This window comes from Drosophila pseudoobscura, chromosome X (genome assembly GCF_009870125.1).
Source record: "Drosophila pseudoobscura strain MV-25-SWS-2005 chromosome X, UCI_Dpse_MV25, whole genome shotgun sequence".
Classification (NCBI taxonomy): Eukaryota; Metazoa; Arthropoda; class Insecta; order Diptera; family Drosophilidae; genus Drosophila; species Drosophila pseudoobscura.
Genome location: NC_046683.1, coordinates 28,078,006 through 28,097,705, shown reverse-complemented (window position 1 = coordinate 28,097,705; position 19,700 = coordinate 28,078,006). Strand labels below are relative to the sequence as shown.

General features: G+C 46.7%; 2 long non-coding RNA genes across 2 annotated transcripts; both read right to left on the bottom strand.

The window, feature by feature from the left end:
- Positions 1-10,108: 10,108 nt before the first annotated feature.
- Positions 10,109-10,801, bottom strand: LOC117184666 (uncharacterized). Its single transcript, XR_004470079.1, has 2 exons — positions 10,584-10,801; positions 10,109-10,268 (listed from the first exon to the last, which is right to left on the bottom strand). It is a non-coding gene; the product is annotated as an uncharacterized lncRNA (long non-coding RNA).
- Positions 10,802-17,275: 6,474 nt separating this feature from the next.
- LOC117184665 (uncharacterized) lies at positions 17,276-19,367 on the bottom strand. The gene is made up of 3 exons (XR_004470078.1): positions 18,743-19,367; positions 18,543-18,671; positions 17,276-18,483 (listed from the first exon to the last, which is right to left on the bottom strand). It is a non-coding gene; the product is annotated as an uncharacterized lncRNA (long non-coding RNA).
- Between the last annotated feature and the right edge of the window lie 333 nt (positions 19,368-19,700).

The window sequence follows — 19,700 nt, the reverse complement described above, 5'->3', positions numbered from 1 at the left end:
AGATTGTTTTTTTTGTTTGATACTGTATCTTTTTTTTATTAATTTCTTAAATTTGATTTATCTATTTAATTACTTAATTAAATATTTTATATTTTATATTATGTCCGTATTTGGCAGTTGCGAGAATTTAGCAGACGAAGAATTACAAGAAAGTGTTTGCTTGATCTGCCAGGCTCAGGTGGAATATTTGGCTCAGCTCCTTACCACGTCTTGTGGTCACACTTTCCATAGGGCGTGTTTTGGCGCACGAGTGGGTTCTAAGAATGTTTGTCCTGTCTGCAAAACGTCTTTTCAGTCATCGACGTTGAATTTATTAGACGAAACTGCTGGGGATACCGTCGGATTGGAATTTCCGTCGACGATTTCATTTATCGGGTAGAAGCGCTCACGATCCAAACATTGGACGGGAATTTCGAGTTGCTTTCGAGATACGTGAGCAATCTCTTTGAGGGAAGTACCAGTGACTGGTATTGGCGTTACCACAAGAGTGTTAGGACGGTCGTTTGGGCCGACCTTAAATCTTCATTGTTAGTACGATTCAAGGATGCGAGGACAGACGTCAACATTCGAGCTGCAATAGACCGAAGGAAGCAGAAGGAGAACGAATCATTTGATGAGTTCTACGAAGCGATTGTCCGACTGGCAGATACCCTGACAACGCCCTTGTCAGAATGTTCCCTGATGGAGTCACTCCGATCCAATTTATTGCCGCAGATACAGCATGAACTGCTATATGAAAAGATCTTTAGCATGGCACAGTTAAGACACTTGGTGAAGACTCGGGAACTGTTCATGCAAACTGAAGGCACGGAAGGCACGAGCTAAAGTACGTCGGGAAGAATTTGTCAGAAATCTAAGGTTAGAGAAAAAAGCTCTGGTATCGTCAATAATATCAGAAGATCTCAGGCCATATGCAGAGGTCACATTATTAGACAGAAAGCTTGTTGGATTAATGGATACAGGGGCATCTATTAGTTGCATTGGTGGAGATTTGGCCAGCGAGCTGCTTGAAAGCCAATTTCAATTTAAGCCCATGGCATCCACAGTTCGGACAGCGGGTGGGCAGTCTCAGAGAGTGGTTGGGAAGCTTAAAGCGGAAGTGGGCTATAAAGGTGCTACCAGGTCTGTTACCCTATACATCGTTCCAACCCTAACGCAGCCTCTGTATCTGGGCATTAACTTTTAGACCGAATTTGGCTTATTGCCAGCCGATTTGTATCCACAAGGAAGTGCTAATGACACGGTGAACCATTGCGATGAGGTGTGGAAGCCAGAAAACCAACGTCCTCTATCGGAGGTGCAACAAGAACAACTGAATAGAACCATTCAGTGTCTTCCGTCTTTCGCGGATAATGGTTTAGGAAAAACCACGTTGTTGTCCCATGTAATAGATGTAGGTGAGGCAAAGCCCACAAAACAACGACACTATGCAGTGTCCCCAGCTATCGAGAAATTAATGTATGAGGAGTTGGATCGCATGTTAGCGCTAGGGGTCATCGACGAATCCAACAGTGCGTGGTCTTGTCCGGTAGTACTCGTCCGGAAGCCGGAGAAGGTTCGTCTTTGTATAGACAGCCGCAAGGTGAACAAGGTGACTCGGAAGACGCGTATCCCATGCCGCTCATAGATGGGATCTTAAGCCGGTTACCAAAGGCAGAATACATAACTAGCCTCGACCTGAAAGATGCCTACTATAAAACAGTATTCACAGTGCATGGACGGCCGCTTTACCAGTTTAAAGTTATGCCGTTTGGGCTTACCAATGCGCCGTCTACTATGTCCAAACTTATGAACCGCATTATTCCAGCCAATCTTCGAAACGAAGTGTTTATATACTTGGATGACCTGCTTATAGTGTCAGACACATTTGAAAGGCATCTGAGTGTGTTAAAAGTATTAGCAGAGAAGCTGTCTGCAGCGGGGCTTACAATTAATATACAGAAGAGCAAGTTCTGTGTGCCTGAGGTCCGCTATCTGGGGCATGTAGTGGGTCACGGTATTATAGGCATGGACTTGGACAAAATAGAGGCCATTAAGGAATATCCTGCTCCGAAGTCGGTGAAACAGTTGCGTCGATTCTTGGGTATGACGGGATGGTACCACAAATTTATAAAGAATTTTGCGGCTATTGCGGCGCCTCTGACGGACGCCCTGAAGCAGAAACGCCAGTTCATTTGGTCCGAAGAAGCAGAAGCTGCATTCACAGCTCTGAAGAACTCAATATGTGAAGCGCCCGTCTTACACACACCGAATTTTGAAAAGCCTTTCTTTATCCACTGCGACGCTAGTCACTCAGGAGTAGGAGGGGTACTGATGCAGATAAAGTGCGTTTCGTGCGTTTATGTCACGAAAATTGAATAAGTGTCAACGTGCTTACTCGGTGACGGAAAAGGAATGCTTAGCTGCCATTCTGAGCATCAAGAAATTTCGCGCTTATGTAGAGGGACATCAATTTACGGTGATAACCGACCATGCCTCCTTGAAGTGGCTGATGTCCCAATCAGATCTGAGTATCAGACTGGCCAGATGGGCTTTGAAGCTTCAGGGGTATTCCTTTAATATTAGCCACCGAAAAGGGTCTCGAAACATCGTTCCAGACGCCTTGTCTCGGGTCTTTTCCGCAGATTTGTCAGAGATCGAACCAGAAGAAAGGATCGATTTGGAGTCGGAGCACTTTAGTTCGACGGATTACGTTTCCCTTAGGGCTAAAGTAGCCAGTAGTCAGGCTCATATGCCAGATGTAAAGGTGGTAGGCAGGCATATATATCGTCGCACCGAGCACGCAACAGGCGAATGGGTAGCGGATGAACTCTGTTGGAAAATTTGGAATCCCAAGGGGCTCATAGATTCGGTCCTGAAAATGGCCCACGAGCACGCCCTATCTGCACACGGAGGCATAAATAAAACGCTCGAAAAGGTTCGGCGCTACTATTATTGGCCGACGTTGTTAAAAGATGTCAAAGAGTTCATAAACCGGTGTGAAATTTGTAAGTGTACTAAGCATCCAAATAGATCTTTAAGACCGCCACTAGCAAAAACGGGGGAAACAGAACGGTTTTTTCAGAAGCTCTACGTAGATTTTCTGGGACCGTATCTTAGAAGTCGTAGTGGGAATGTCGGGATATTTGTGGTGTTAGATAATTTTTCCAAATTTCCGTTTATTAAACCCGTAAGAAAATTTTCCGCCGACGCCATCGTACCATACATTGAGGAACAATTATTTCACTGCTTTAGAGTTCCGGAAAAGCTAGTCTCGTACAACGGCGTCCAATTTAAGTCCCATGCATTCAACTCCTTGCTTCAGAAGTATGGCATAGAGCACGCTTACACCGCCGTTTACGCTCCGCAGGCTAACGCGTCCGAGCGAGTTAACAGATCTATCTTGGCAGCAATCAAAGCCTACATAAATACTGACCAAGGTAACTGGGATGAGCAGCTCAGCAGTGTAGCCCGTGCATTAAGATCGGCTGTGCACAGTGCCGTAAAGGCGAGTCCATACCAGTTGGCGTTTGGGCAACAGATGATCACGAATGGTACCACGTATCAGTTGTTGAGGCAGCTAAAGATGTTAGAAGATCGTTGGGTGCATTTTTCTAGGGACGACTCATTTGACCTGATGCGTGGCACGGCAAAGGAGGCAATGAGGGCTCATTGAAATGAAAAGACGTATAACCTTCGAAGTAAGGAGGTATCATTCAGAGTGGGACAGGAGGTTTACCGTCGGAATTTCCAGCAAAGTAATTTCGTGAAAGGATTTAATGCCAAGTTGGCTCCCGGGTAAGGCGACAGTTGGGTCAAGCCTATTACGAGCTAGAGGATCTGCAAGGACGTCTGATCGTCAAATTCCATGCCAAAGATATCAAACAGTAGCACCATGGTTAAAAATCGCTCTAAGTGGGAATCACCCTTTTGGTCCTTCTTCCCCAAAGTGTGATTTTGGTAGGGGGGATTTGAAGTGGTTTGAAATAGTAACGTATATAAATAGGTATAAATACTGGGATCCACAAAAGGGAACATTTAGAAAAGTACCAAGAAGGGATATTGGTCTCCCCATGTTACTCAACTTTGCCGCCTCAATTCAAGTTAAAAGGTAAACGAAGGAGAGTGGTTTTTTTCTGTTTTTTGAGTTGAAACTTGTAAAATAATTACGGCGTCAATTCGAAAATGGAGGGTTCTCAATTTTAACGCTGTACTGGGGGTCTCAGACTGTGCAGATCTAGCCTCGGTCTCTTGGAAGAAAAACTGTAGGCGAAGACAGACGTGCTATTGTTGTCCAGTCCAAGTATAAAGAAAAAAAGCTGAATACAGCTGTGGAGATAATGGTTTTTATCCCCAATCGGCCGACTAATTATTTCAATTAAATAAAACTCGGCGCAGAAATAAAATTGCGATATGCTCTTTAATGCGTGACATCCAAATTGCAAGTGTGGCTTGCCTGCCCTTTACATTGCCGCTCCGATCGCTAAGCGCAGCTTCGCTCGGCCGACGTCGGTAGGCAGACGCAAAGCGGAGATAGCGAAGAGCGAGCTGGCAGAGAGCGTTTAGCAGGGCAAGCAAGCGCAAAGCTTTAACAAACAAATGAGTGACATAGACATAAGTAACAAACAAAATAAGCGGCTGAGGGCCAAGAATTAGGTGCTATTTGGTAAGCAGCTAATCGGCTGGGTTCTGCTCCGAACATTCACCCCCCGTTGGAAGGCAAAGGCTTTCAACAGATCCATCCTGAAGGGGCAGAACCGCTATTTTTCCAACGGCCCTCTTGAAGATGCTTGCTTGGGCGCAGCTGGCGGCTACGCTGGGATGATCGTCGAACGCAGCAATCGGCGCTTCTTTACGAAGGCGGCTTGTCGTGATTACGTCTTGATCATCGGGAACCTCTGTAATTGCATAGAATGGCAGGAAATTTGGCAATGTAGAAATTGTTGAAAGTTGAATTTCATTTAGCGTGGATATGTAGGTTTTTAGTATATCGAAAAGTTCGCGCTGCAGTTCCTGATTCTCCGATCGCAGTTTTTCCACTTGCACCTGGCACTCGAGCAGCTGCTTCCTGCATTGCTGCTCTAAGTTTTGGTACTCCAGCGTTGTGGGCCGAAAATCGTCATTAGAGACTTGGGCTTGGAGAAATTAGGATCAGCTAGTTTTAGATTATTCGGCATGGGCCAATCCTTTGCGTCTAGGCCGAAGTTAGGCTGCATTTCCGTAATTGAGTTGGTGACAATTGCAGCGAAGGAAGCTCGATAGCTTGCGTCCTGGGATTGTACAACTATATGTACAGACTTGCTCGAAGGTAGAATGGAATCTCCGATTCCAGAGATGTGAACATGAGACGAGCGATGATCCAACTGCAACTGATCAGCAAGTCTAGATGTTACAAAGTTTGCCTGTGACGCAGAATCCAAAATGGCACGACATGGGATAAGTGCTCCATAACGATCTGTTACATGGACGAGGGCAGTAGGTAGCAACACGTTCTGGCTAGGCTGAGATTTCTGGATCGAGGGGGGGGGGGGGGGGGGGGGGCTAGAACACCCGCTTGCTAGAAGCACAGTCGCGGCCTCTTGCTGGATCGATTCCTCGGCCGGTGAAGAGGAAGATGAAGCACCAGTTCCCGATGGAATGTGGAGTAGCGTGTGATGTTTGGCCTGGCAATGCCTGCAAAGTCCTGACCTGCACCTCTGCAATTCATGGCCTTTGTTGAGGCAGTTCAAACACAAGCGGCTCTTCTTTGCTTCTTTGTATCTTTCAAACGCAGAGAGATTCAGGAATGCCTGACATCTAGATATGTAATGCTCGGAGGAATTGCAATGGTTACATATGGGGTTAGGATGGTCGTTACTGGAGGTGATAAGGGTGACAGGTTTGTCCTCTCCCACCTGTTGACTAGGACTTGTTGCCATGGCTGATCCCAAATTCTCCAGCATCCGACATCTCGCTTCCAAAAATGAGGCCATGCTTGACCACCGAGGCAATCCTGACGTCGGCAAGTTCTCTTCCCATTTCTCTTTTGTTTTGTGGTCCAGTTTCGAGCCTATGATGAAGATCAGCAACCCATCCGAAATCTCCTGCGGGGTCGCCAAGGTCTGAAGTGCACGCAAGTGCGAATTGATTTTGTCGCTGAGCGCGCGCAAGCCGATAGCCGAGCCCTTCTCCACCCCTTGCAGCCCGAAAATAGCCTTGACGTGTGCCTGAAAATGCAACAGTTTATTATCGAATCGCAACATTAGTAAATTCAACGCCTTGTCGTAATTCTCCTCAGAAAGTTCCAAGGAACGAATCGTATCCAGCGCAGCACCATCTAGACATCCACGCAGATATTGGAATTGGAATCGATGATTGGGATACGATGGTCTTTGTGCACCATTGTCGAGAACATCGAGTGGAATTCTGGCCAATCCATGTAGTTCCCACCGAATCGCGGAAGCTGCAACTCGGGCATTCGAGAACGGCCTATACTATTATAGGCGAACAACGACGAATTCCCCTCGAGAGTATGCCGAGCTGTTGAATTGGCAACATTTACCGTGCGAGCAGCCATCAACTCCCGCGACAGCCTGGATCTAACCTTGACATAAACATTCGAAAAGTCCAGCCGGGCATCATGGGCTAACTGCAGGAAATCCAACCTTTCAAGGCTCGTTTGAGCGGCATCGAAATCCGCATTCATTCGCTCGATTTGCTCTAAGCGAGCTTGAAGTTCTGCCTCATCTAACTCGGCAAGCTCCTCCTTGGTGAGAAAGCGATCCATGGCCTTTAGTTGGCGCGCGACGGACTCTGCCTTGTGCTTGTAGAAATCTACATCACTCGGCATTGCTGCGTTCGCGACATTGGTAGGCGGAGGTGCTGCCGTGTTGAGGTTTTAAAAGAGTCACTCAGCACGACCGAAAAAGACACCCTGTATACGTATAAACGTGGGAACCGAAAGCAAAGGGATTACAGCTAATGCCTCTAGCTGTGCGGCTGTGCGAGCTGTCCGATTCCGCTTTGTACTCCGCTTGTGTGTATTAGTGAGTTCGCTGCACTGCACTGACCGAATAATCGCGACAGAGAAATTAATAGCCAGCAATGCGTGTATGTAGGTGTATGTAAGTATGTTTTAGCACCGAATTGTGCTTAACCGCCGAAAATTTGTTAAGGCTAACGAATGTCGATCGCGAATGATAATTAATTGACACTGCAACTCAGAGATCACGTCTGGGTCACCAAATTTTATGTGGAGATAATGGTTTTTATCCCCAATCGGCCGACTAATTATTTCAATTAAATAAAACTCGGCGCAGAAATAAAATTGCGATATGCTCTTTAATGCGTGACATCCAAATTGCAAGTGTGGCTTGCCTGCCCTTTACATTGCCGCTCCGATCGCTAAGCGCAGCTTCGCTCGGCCGACGTCGGTAGGCAGACGCAAAGCGGAGATAGCGAAGAGCGAGCTGGCAGAGAGCGTTTAGCAGGGCAAGCAAGCGCAAAGCTTTAACAAACAAATGAGTGACATAGACATAAGTAACAAACAAAATAAGCGGCTGAGGGCCAAGAATTAGGTGCTATTTGGTAAGCAGCTAATCGGCTGCGTTCTGCTCCGAACAACAGCAAAAAGAAAAAATATTGTGCGTTTATAAAGTAAAAGTGTGAAGTGCCAATTTCAATTCGTATGTATTTCAGCGTCGCTAATATACACCACATACACTCGTGGCGTAGGGTAGTGCTTTTTTTATTGTAGGAAATTAATTTTTCAGATTGGCGGTTAGTACCTGCTTAAACTTCGGGCAATCGTTTGGGTACCTGTCTGAACCCCAATACGAAAGCTCGCAACAACAATTTCCCCGATATTAGGGCCTCCGCCCGCGACAAGGGACTTATGCTCCTCGACCAACTACAGCTCCGTACCAAAAATTCCCAGCGCTAGGCCGAACAGCACAAAGCTGGAGGCGTAAAAGATCTGCTCATCAGTCGCTTTGCGGGCGCGAGCCACTTATGTGTCACGGACCCGCGATATATTGGAGGCCGTCCAATTCTGCGGAAATTATTAAAGCGATGTAAACGGTCAACCAATTTCTACCCGAAATATAGATCTGGGCCTATACCTATTTTCTTTTCCCCATACGAAGTGCCGAGGAGAGCCCAGATGTGAAGCCGGCGGCAACGACTGTCGTTTTTTTTTGTATCCATCAGTGTAACCTCTGATTCCTATTTTTATGTTATAGTGTCATTAGTGTAATTAGCTTAGTAAATTTCTTTTGGTTGTGTTTTAAATTCTGTTCGGAAGAAATAGCAAGTGGAATGTGTGCCAGGGCGAAAGTGAACAACGGTTAAACGGCAGAGGAGAGCGTGAGTTTTTTTTGTAAAATTATTTCTCCAGCTTTCGTTTTAGGAACGTTGCCGCATTCCATGGAAGCGCTTTCAACGCATTTATTAAAACAAATCAAAGGAAGGTCGTAAGTGATCCCAAAACATTAAGGTAAAATATTGGAGTTTGTTTGTTATTAGCAACTATTTATTGCATAATCGAAAAAAAAACCTCAGGTAGTCAAGGGTTTCTTCGCTTAAGAGAGGCTGTGCGCTCTCCCTTATGCCTTGCTGGCAACCATAAGCGCTTACGCCGCGCATAAGAAACAGCTCTCTTAAGAACAAGGCGCAAAAAGGAAGATGCGAGGCTGGTCGCTCTGACGTTCTTTTATGCTTTCTACTTGCGGTTGCTTTCGCTAATGCACTTGAATAACTGACCTGCCATAACGATCGCTGCGCACAGTTTTTACATTCCCTTTTGCATATTTATTTATTTATCTATTTGCCTAACATAAAAGCTAGAGATATGTACCCTTCCCTTCTTTCAATTTGTAAGTTAAAGTTTAATCTAAATTGTATTATTAAGAGTTAAGCATTTATTAGTTTACTAGTTGCGATGCATGTGCTATTGCTCAATATGAAATATGGGATTAAACATGAATCGGGGCTAGAGTTCTATATGCGGGGACCATGCTGGGCAAATGAGGGTAATGGGGTTGAATAGGAGGCTGTATGGGATCACCGGATGAACCGGGAGCGGTGATCATGGTAGGGTGGGCATGAGTGGTCACAACAACACCGTGGCACGACTTGTATGTGTCCGTGTGCGTAGTTAGGTGTATTTGCTCTTGTACATATTTGTGTCCGATACTTCGCTTGCACGTGCAATTTTAATGAACGTTACTGTGTCAGTATTATGATTGTTGGAGTAGAGCTGTGTCCCGTCCGTTCTGGGAAATAAAAAACCCCCCATTTCTTGCCGATGAGACGGAAGCCGGAACAAGCACGTGCCCGGACGGGACGCGAACCATCACCTGCTCAGCCTTCCGTTAAGGTTTGGTAATATCCAATATGCTACATGTCCCTGCTCGGGCGCCAATGAAAAATTCGGAAGACTTCTTCCAAATTAAGTTATACGTTGACTCCGGTTCAGCGGGCTCTAGAAGCAATTTATTTGACTTCAAATTGTAATAGCAGAACAATAAAACAAGTGATCGACTTCAAAGTATTCATTCGACTGAACGCAGCTAGAGATAGCAATAACTCCCCAACGCAAACGCAGAGCCGATCTTCCATGCTCAGAAAGCAGTACAAGCGCGTGCGAGAACAAAAGCTCAGCTCACAACATCGCACACGCCAAGATGCTTATTAGTAGTGTAATTAAATTCTTCTGCTGCAACAATTACAGTAAACAACGTGTGTGTATCCGCTTTTGCGGGGATTCTTTTAAACAAACACTCAAAGAAATCCATTTGAAACAACTAGTTACTACAAGAGTTAAAAACTAAATGAAATTCTAAACATATAGCATATACAAATAGCTTAAATAAATTATTAAATTATTTATTATTTAATTAATTATTAAAGAGGAATTTTTTGTGGATTTTACAGTTTGTAAACAAATTTGGATAAAATGTGAGACTTTTTCCTATATAGATATCAATAATATTATTTGTAAAATACTTAGATATGTTCCAGTCCAACCTGAACGATAGGTGGCCAAGGCTGAGGGCGACGCGCCATCTAGCGGAAGTCCAGGGAGGTTCGATGGTGTATGGGGACATCGGGGGGAGCGGGAGCCATTACTGGGGATATAAGGAATAGAATAGGAGAGAGCCGATAAGTATCAGGGCTGGAGAAGAAAGAGACAGCGGCATCTATAGTGGATCCTGGGAAGTAGTGGCAGAGTTGCGTGGGAGAAAAGGAAACGGGGCGAAATAGAAAAAAAAGAGAGTTTCCGGTGGAGAATAGTGGAGGCCGCACGTGCCCTGAAAGAAAAAAAGGAAACAAAAAAAATTGGTGATCGTGGAGACGTCGATCCCACCAAGACATCAGCGGCAGGCATCAACATCAGCAGAAGCGGCGGACATCGGCAGCAGCATCCCGGTACTGGCCAGGCCGGAAAACTGGTGCGAGAACCGTCAGCGGAGCACCGGCACCAAGGAATCCAGCGGAGCACCGAGTGGAGACACGTTTCTGTCCCCACACACCAACCCCCCCCATCACACCCAACCCACGCATGTATACCCTCATTCATAACACATCACATAACATCACCACATTTCTACACCCGTCCGACCCACAATTAAACAATATATCACGATCATATAAAAAAAACACCACGATTAAACGTAAAACTCAGCAAGCATCAGGAAGCAACAACTTCTATCAAAGGAGGCTGCCAATTCGGCCGAAATAGGTTTTATTTTTTTGTTAGTATTTGTTTCCTTTATATAAACCTAGATTATGAATTAATGTTCCAGAAGATAAATAAGAAAATATAATGGATATAAAAATGAAAATTTGAAAAGAGTTATGAGTGAATAGAAAACGGTAGTTGGGTGGGACGAGAGCGACAAGAAGAGTGGGACCCTGAATATGAAAAGGGAGCGCCCATGGAAGGTGGCGCTCATGGAAGGGCGGGACCCTGCTAGGGATAACGAAACCAACTATCCCCGCTGACGAAAGTGCCAACGAGGACAAGTCTGTCCTATAAATTAGATTTGTTTTTTTTTTGTATGTTTTTGTTTTGTTTTTGTTTTGTTCAATCCGTCCCCTGGCTTATCAGGTCGGAAACACCCCTGAGTCGTGGTCCGGGTTATGTCCAGAGGCATTAACGTCGTTGTTCGATGCTGGGGGATCCACGGAGATCTGAGGGAGGAAACAGCAAGGGAGTTGGCACTCAGAAAAAGTAAGCGAAGGGATATAGCAAGGGGAAAAGAAGGGGTTCCGCTCACCTGCAAAACAAACATTGAATTAATTATTCGCTTATTTATTTATTGCCCTATTTATTTATTTGTTTTCTCGTTACGATTGAAGGTATTGAGGATTATTTAGCCAGGTACTAGGTGTTTAGGGGAGTAGGGTAGTCGGATAATAAACAATCCAATTTATTTATCACCAAGATAGTTAAGTAAATAGGGAATAGACAAAGGAAAGGAGTACGTTAGGAAAATTGGTTGATGAGTGACCCGGAGATTTTTAAAGGGTCGGGAAAGACAAGGCGTAGCCCTGAGGCACAGCGCAGGTACCAGCCGTACAACATGCCGACGACTCGGTCCCAGGACGTTAAAGCCGGCAGTAGGCCAGAAGGGTCTCTCAAAGTGGAGGAAAGCGTGCAAGCGGGGTTGTACCAGGAGGACTCAGAGGCTGAAGAAGTTGGAGGCCAACAACGAACCCGGAAGGACCTGGAGTTACCGTCCGCTAAGTTAAGGTCAGCCGTGAATGAAGCGCTAGCTCAAGCACAGGAGACCTACCGAGCATCTTTCATACAGGAAATGGAAGCAATGAGATCGTCGATGCAAGCAGACATGCTAGAGTTCATTCGAGAGATCAACGCTGTGATGGGTTCGTTAAAAGGGGAGCGAACGGCGAGTGATGCGAATGGAAGGAATCGGGGATCAAATGCAACCAGTCTGGGAGGAGGTCAACAGGAAGCACCCGCGAACCAGCAAGCACATCCAACGCACTTGTTCGTGGACAACCGAACATTGGAGGCCGATCAGAGGACCCAAGCCGATCAGAGACCCGTGGAGGAGTGGCTGTTCAACGGGATGGGCGCAGGAGCAAACCCTAACCGGAATCGACCGAGTTTCGGAGAGGCTAGGCAGGAGCAAGTGCAGATACGAAGATGGGGACTTGGCTTCGACGGCGATCCAAAGGGGATGCCCGTGGCGGAATTCATATTCCGGGTGGAGCACCTACAGACGTCTTATCAGGTACCGTGGGAGGAGGTGTTGAAAGCCTTTCACACATTGGTCAGTGGCCACGCAAGGGATTGGTACTGGATGCATGTTCGGACGGTAAGAATGCCGGACTGGCCGAATCTGAGATATGGTCTCCAGCAGCAATTTCAAGTTCGTCGGACAGAGTTCGAGCGAGAGCAAGAGCTCAGGGAACGCCGACAACGCCACGGGGAGTCGGCAGACCAGTACATCCAGGAGATGTTGGTGTTGAGGTCGAGGTTGCTGAATCCGTTCTCGGATTATGATCTAATAAAGATCATAAAGATCAATATTAGGGATGCCATTTCGAGGGTGATTTATCCAATGCAGATACCAAACCTACAGAAGCTGCGAGAAAAGTGTGCGGACGCCGAGAAACTGCTGGCGACGCGATGGACAAGGAGCGGTCCAGACCATGGGGGTAGTAGGCGCAGGGAAGAGCACAAAGTACATGAATTGGATGCGAACACTGACGACCCGGAGGAACAGGCCGAGGCCTTGGATGCTGTCCATAGGACGAGGGAACCCGGAGGCGATCGCGCCCAGCTGAGGTGCTGGAATTGCGCTCAGCCGGGTCACACCTATTTTAAGTGTGAGTCGGCCGTGCGTAACCTGTTCTGCTACAAGTGCGGGCTGGCCGCGGTCATCCTCCCTAAATGCCCTAAATGTCGACCGGGAAACGCGAAAAGGAGCACGACGCAATTGGAGGAGTCGAGTTCCACGTCGCCGCGAAGAAGCCAATATATAGGTCCTCCAACGTTAAATTAGATACCCCTAAGGAAAGAAGTAGCAATAAGAATATTTAGACTACCATATATACGGTTAACCAAGCTGTATTACCCGAAGCTAGATGGTCCGAGCGCAGGCCGATAAAGGAAAGGCAGCGTCAGTACGAGCAGGCTAGGAATCGGATAATGGGGGACGAAGTCGCCGAGAGTATCCGAAGGAGAGCAGTCAGAGCACAGCGGGCTCGGGACAGGTTTCAGGGGCGCAAGAGGAGGCGGCTCCAGGTGTGTGCAGCAGTCCACTCGGCAATTCGTCAGGATGACAGGCCATTCGCACGAGTAAAGTTGGGCCCGAGGACGTTGATGGGACTACTGGATACAGGGGCATCGGTGAGCCTCCTGGGTAAAGGTGGCCTGGAACTGATAGGAGAATTGGAGCTGAAACTTCAAGACATAAAGAAATTCTCATTACAAACAGCAGGCGGCACTCCTCATAAAATACTGGGACATGTGTCGACGGTAATGACGTATGGAGGCCAGAAGCAGACTATGGAGTTGTTCCTGTGTCCCTCGCTGAAGCAACCGCTGTACCTAGGGGTCGATTTCTGGCGGAAGTTTGGTCTGGCTCCGCATATAGTAGGTCTAGATAGACACAAGGACTTAGCCGAAATTGATGCTGAGGTGCTGACTAGGAGTAGACCAACGGAACCGCACGAGTTGACGCACACGCAGCAGACACGTCTGGACCAGGTGAAGAGCAACTTCAGGGCATTCGACACGCATGGTTTGGGAAGAACGACGCTCGAAAGGCACGAAATTCAATTAATCGAGGGAGTGATTTTACCCGGTATCTCCCGCGGTTCAAGAGCTGTTGTTTGCCGAGGTGGACGAAATGTTGCGCCTCGGAGTCATCGAAACCAGCGAGAGCCCGTGGAGCAACCGCGTGACGCTGGTACGGAAGCCGGGAAAAAACCGATTGTGCCTGAATGCGCGGAAACTAAACAAATTAACCGTGAAGGATGTTTACCCGCTGCAGAGCATCGAGTCAATTCTGAGCCGCGTAGAGGATACGGTGTACATCAGCAGCATCGATTTAAAGCACGCATTTTGGCAGATAGAGCTGGAGCCTGAAAGTCGGACGTACACAGCAATCACGGTGCCGGGCAGACCACTCTATCAATTTAAATCGATGCCCTTCGGGTTGTGCAATGCAGCCCAACGGCTGTGTCGGTTGATGGATCGAGTAATTCCACAACGACTCCGAAGCCATGTTTTGTATACTTAGACGATCTACTAGTTATTTCCCGGACGTTTGACGATCATATACACCTGTTAGAGGAAGTGGCCAAGTGTCTCAAGGAGGCAAACCTGACAATTGGAAGAAAAAAATCGAAATTCGGCTATAAATATTTAAAGTATTTAGGGTACATCGTAGGCGACGGCGCACTTAGGACAGATCCGGAGAAAGTACAGGTGATCACACAAATACCAATGCCAATTGTCTCACGTTCTCCGGAGATTTTTGGGGACAGCTGGCTGGTATCGGCGGTTTATTCGAAATTTCTCGGCACTCTCGGCTCCTCTGACAGACTGTCTGAAAGGAAAAGGGCAATTTAAGCTGACGGAGGAGGCAGGAAAATCGTTCGAGGAGCCCAAAAAAGCACTTACCAGCGCCCCCGTGCTACATCACCCAGACTTCTTTACCAGTATGATGCGAGTCACGTGGGGATTGGAGCAGTTCTCTTCCAGAGGGATGATGAAGGAGCAGAGCACCCGATCGCATCCTTTCGGCGAAGCTAAGAGGGGCACAGCTCAATTATAGCGTACCGGAGAAGGAGTGTCTGGCGGCGGTAAGAGCCATCGAGAAGTTCCGTGCATACGTAGAACTGATGCCATTCACGGTGATAACAGATCACGCGAGTTTGCAGTGGCTCATGCGATTCAAAGCACTGGATGGGAGGCTAGCCAGGTGGTCGTTGGCTCTCCAGGCTTATGACTTTGAAATCGCAAATCACCGCAAAGAAAAGGAAAATATCGTCGCCGATATGCTGTCACGTCCCTTTGACGTTGACGCTATCGACTTCCTGGAGTTCGACACCACAGCCTTCGAGGATGAAGAATACCGAAGAAAAATCGAGTCGGTCCAGAGCGATGAGGATGAGTTCCCAGACCTGAAAGTGGAGGAAGGACTGCTGTTTAAGCGCACACAATTTGGCTGGCCGGAATTAGAGGAGCTTTCGTGGAAGCTATGGATCCCGGAAGCCCTGACGAGCACACTGATCCAACAGGCTCACGACAGCGATGTGGCAACGCATGGAGGAATCGCGAGGACACTGGGACGGCTGCGACAGTTCTATTATTGGCCCCGGATGACCGTGCAGGTGAAGGCATATGTGGCTGATTGTGACACCTGCAAAGAAACAAAACATTCAACACAGGTTCACCGTCCACTCATGGGGGCCGAAACCAGAACCGAGAGGCCGATTCAAAAACTGTACCTGGATTTCCTGGGTCCATATCCGAGGACTCGAAGTGGCAAACTACTAATAGTCCTCGATCACATGTCCAGATAAGTCTGGTTGAAGGCTTTGCCTAAGGCGACGTCTTCGGCCGTGATCCGATTCTTGCACGCCGAGATCTTCGCGCAGTTTGGCGTGCCTGAAATAGTACACACCGATAATGGAAAGCAATTTGTGTCAGCTGAATTCTCGCAATTCCTGGATAGGAGAAGCATAACGCACCTGAAGTCGGGGAACTATGCACCACAGGAGAACGCGGCCGAACGACTGAACCAGACAGTACTGGCAGCGATAAGGACATACGCTAGTGAGGATCACACGCGCTGGGACGAGAAGCTGATGGAGATCCTGTGTGTGGCTAGGAGCGCTATACACACGGGCATCGGGACGTCGCCATACTTTGTGTTGTTTGGGCAGCATATGTTTACCAGCGGCCGAGATTATAAATTGGCACGCAGACTGGGCGCCCTAAATGATGCACAAATGTCACCCTTGGCGAGGAGTGACAAGATGGAAATAGTCCGAGATGAGGTCCGAGGAAACTCCCATGAAGCCTACAACAGAGCGAAAAACAGGTACAATCGAAAAGCTCGAGAAATTAGGTACTCACCGGGGCAGGAGGTATATGAGCGGAATTTCGTGTTGAGCGAATTTAAAGACAACATCAACCCAAAGCTCAGCCCAAAATATGTCAAGTGCCGAGTGATCCGAAGTATGGGCAAGAGAAAGAGAAAGAAGAAAGAGACAGCGGCATCTATAGTGGATCCTGGGAAGTAGTGGCAGAGTTGCGTGGGAGAAAAGGAAACGGGGCGAAATAGAAAAAAAAGAGAGTTTCCGGTGGAGAATAGTGGAGGCCGCACGTGCCCTGAAAGAAAAAAAGGAAACAAAAAAAATTGGTGATCGTGGAGACGTCGATCCCACCAAGACATCAGCGGCAGGCATCAACATCAGCAGAAGCGGCGGACATCGGCAGCAGCATCCCGGTACTGGCCAGGCCGGAAAACTGGTGCGAGAACCGTCAGCGGAGCACCGGCACCAAGGAGCCGTCAGCGGAGCACCGGCACCAAGGAATCCAGCGGAGCACCGAGTGGAGACACGTTTCTGTCCCCACACACCAACCCCCCCACCCAGGGTGGGACCCTGCTAGGGATAACGAAACCAACTATCCCCGCTGACGAAAGTGCCAACGAGGACAAGTCTGTCCTATAAATTAGATTTGTTTTTTTTGTATGTTTTTTTTTTGTTTTTGTTTTGTTCAATCCGTCCCCTGACTTATCGGGTCGGAAACACCCCTGACTTCCCCGTGAGCTAGCTGGGAACGATAGGCCAGGGTGGTCAAGAGGCGGATCATAACAATATGTATTAGTAAGGGAAAAAGGGATAAATAGGAGTGAAAGTATTAGAAAACGTGGATTGGATTATGGAAGTCGTTGAGCGTGGACGGAAGAGTAACGTCGAAATTTGAAATTTTGTGCTTAAAACAGAAGGTTTGAAGTGAGTACAGAAAAGGCGGGCGAGGTTGTAATGCAGAAAATTTTACTCACAGCCGGCAAGGAATATAGCCACCAGAACCGGGCCAGAAGGTTTCCTGGAGAGGAACACTGGAGTTCGAGAAAGTCGACTGCAGAGAAGAAGACTGTCCAACGTGAACCTGAGTGAGTTCCAGTTGCGCGTGTGTGAGCCAAGAAGCGCGAGACGTGTGAATGGGGAGGGTGAAAGAGGACGACTTAGCTGCCAGGGCGATCCTAGCGACATCGCACGGTCGTTGCATCGCCTTCCATCGTCTTGGTCTCATTCACCACTTAAAAACTCCGAAACCCTATTTACACACACACACGCGCACACGTATACACGGACCTATATAAATTTAGGGCTGACCGGCCACGGCCAGCGATCGCTCACGTCGTTTGAACTTAAAGGAAAAAAAACATAATCCGCACTCCAAACACCTTTCCACATTAAATGTTATTTTGTTCCGTGTGTTGTCCTTTATTTAGTATTTAGTATTAGCTTCAACCGTTTAACGTAACATCTTGGCCATTGAAAAAAAAAATATGTAAAAACACCAACACATATCAGGAACCTAAATCTGCGATTAGCTGTTCAGTTCCAGAAGATTAACCCTTAGTGTATGACGCGGGGGTCCCGTCAGTCCACCGTATTTGGTCGAGCGATTTGTGGCAAAAATATTGTTTATTGTTTAAATCCCGGGGACCCTTAAAAAGAGCTCTTGGTAGGTTAAGTCTCCGTAGGGGCCCGAGTTAAATTAACTCCCGTAAAACTAGATCCACTCATCTACACATATTCCATTACGTATGGGTGAGGGTATCCCTGTTGGTTGAACGAAATTTCAGCAGCTATTTCCGTGTTTGCCTTTGTGTCGAACGTTTTGGTGTTTCTTTTTGGTTAGTGATAATTTTGAGCATATCTATTTATTAATGAGAAAGATGAAATTGTCAATTTATAATTATTAAAGCTTGGATATATATTGAAGCATGATGCAGTAAATTAAAATAGAGGGAGGACGCGTGGCGTAAGCCATGGATTAGGCCAGCCGTTACCGTTCCAGCAGAGGGTGGCCAAAATGTACGTTGTGTTTGGTCACAGGTAGGGCGAGCGCGCGAAGTGATAACACCCAAGCTTCACCCAATTGATAGCCGTCTGTTTATGATTTTCTTTGTCTTTAGGTTGTTGTTAGTTTTGATGTCCCGAGAAGTAGTATGTCTCCTTTTTTTGTCTACATTTGGCGGGCAAGGAGAACTACCCAGCCCTGGGGTCGACAGCTAGCCGGAATTTCCGCCTGGGAAACAAGGCAAGTGTAACAAATGGCGCCCAATCATTTTTGAATTCGCATGCATCTGGACTGACGCAGGTTCGGGTGGTATTTCAACAAATGTCACTCGGGCTGATAAATTTAGATACGGGGGAATGAAAAACAATAATAAATTTTGTGGAGAAGACGACAGCTCTCGAAGTGCAGTTTAGCTGTCCCGGCAGATTGGGATGGATCCCCGGCTACGGATGGATAGACGGAGGCAGTTAACGGAAATATAAAATATGCGATAGGGACTTACGAATTACAGTTGAACATTTTGTAGCTATTCGATGTCGCAAGTGAACGTAAGTCACTGCCGTTCAACAAAAAAATGGACAGGGAGTTTGCGACGGACACATTGCCTGGTGGACTGTGATATCGAATAAATCTGTGATGGAATGTGATATTGGAATAAGTTAGAGTAAGTCATGTAGGTAAATGTTCATTGTAGTTTCGCACCTGTTTATTTAAAACAAGGCCGCTTTCGTGTTTTTGAACCTGTTGTCTGTCTGCCGAGAGGTGGTGAGGAGTAGGTGGCCCGGGAGTCGTAAAGACAACCCGCGATGCATCTGTTGTCATGGCAGATCGGTATGGATGACAGGAACAAATCACAAGCAAAGTGAGCTCATGCACCGTGAGGCTTCTCGTTTATCGGCCATCGCTTAGAGCGATGACTAGAGTAGATGACAGGCCACACAAAGGTGGTGTTCGTTATTGTAGGATATCCGTAGGCCGACTGTCAAGTGGAGCGCAGAAAGTGGAGCGGTTACTGGTCCCGGCTAGTCACGTGACCCCCTCTTAATGAATCTTGTAAAAAGAAGAAAAACTGTTAGGAATTTTTGTTGTTAGGTTTTGTGTTGTGTTGAATGTGTTTGAAGTTTGAGTGTCTTAGGTGTCGACCGAATATACATGTATGTTATTATTTATTTATTTATTCAAATATTTAATTGCATATATCTCGTTAACGGCGCCAGTTGGCGCAATATTTATATCGGTATTTATTTATTTATTTATCGTAGTATTTATTGGTCCGAAGCGTGGTGTTATTTATTCTTGCTAGTTATTTCTTTGGGTATTTATTTCGTTACTTATATATATATGTGGGTTGGTGTACCACACAAAATACCAAATGAAGATAAGATCCCTAGACGACGAGCAACGAAGATCCCATCACTAAAAGAACGACGAACAACGATTATGCCATCACGAAGAAGACGACGAGTAAAGAAGGGAGAAGCAGAGAAATAAAACGAGGACAGTACCGAAAAGACGTAAAAAACGACGACGGCCGCAGAAAAGAAGAATTAAACGACGCAAAATAAAGAATACTTTTATCCTAAATTTATCAAACATTAAATACAAATTAATTATTAAACCTAAAGTAAATAAAAACCCCACATTTTTGGGCGCTCGTCCG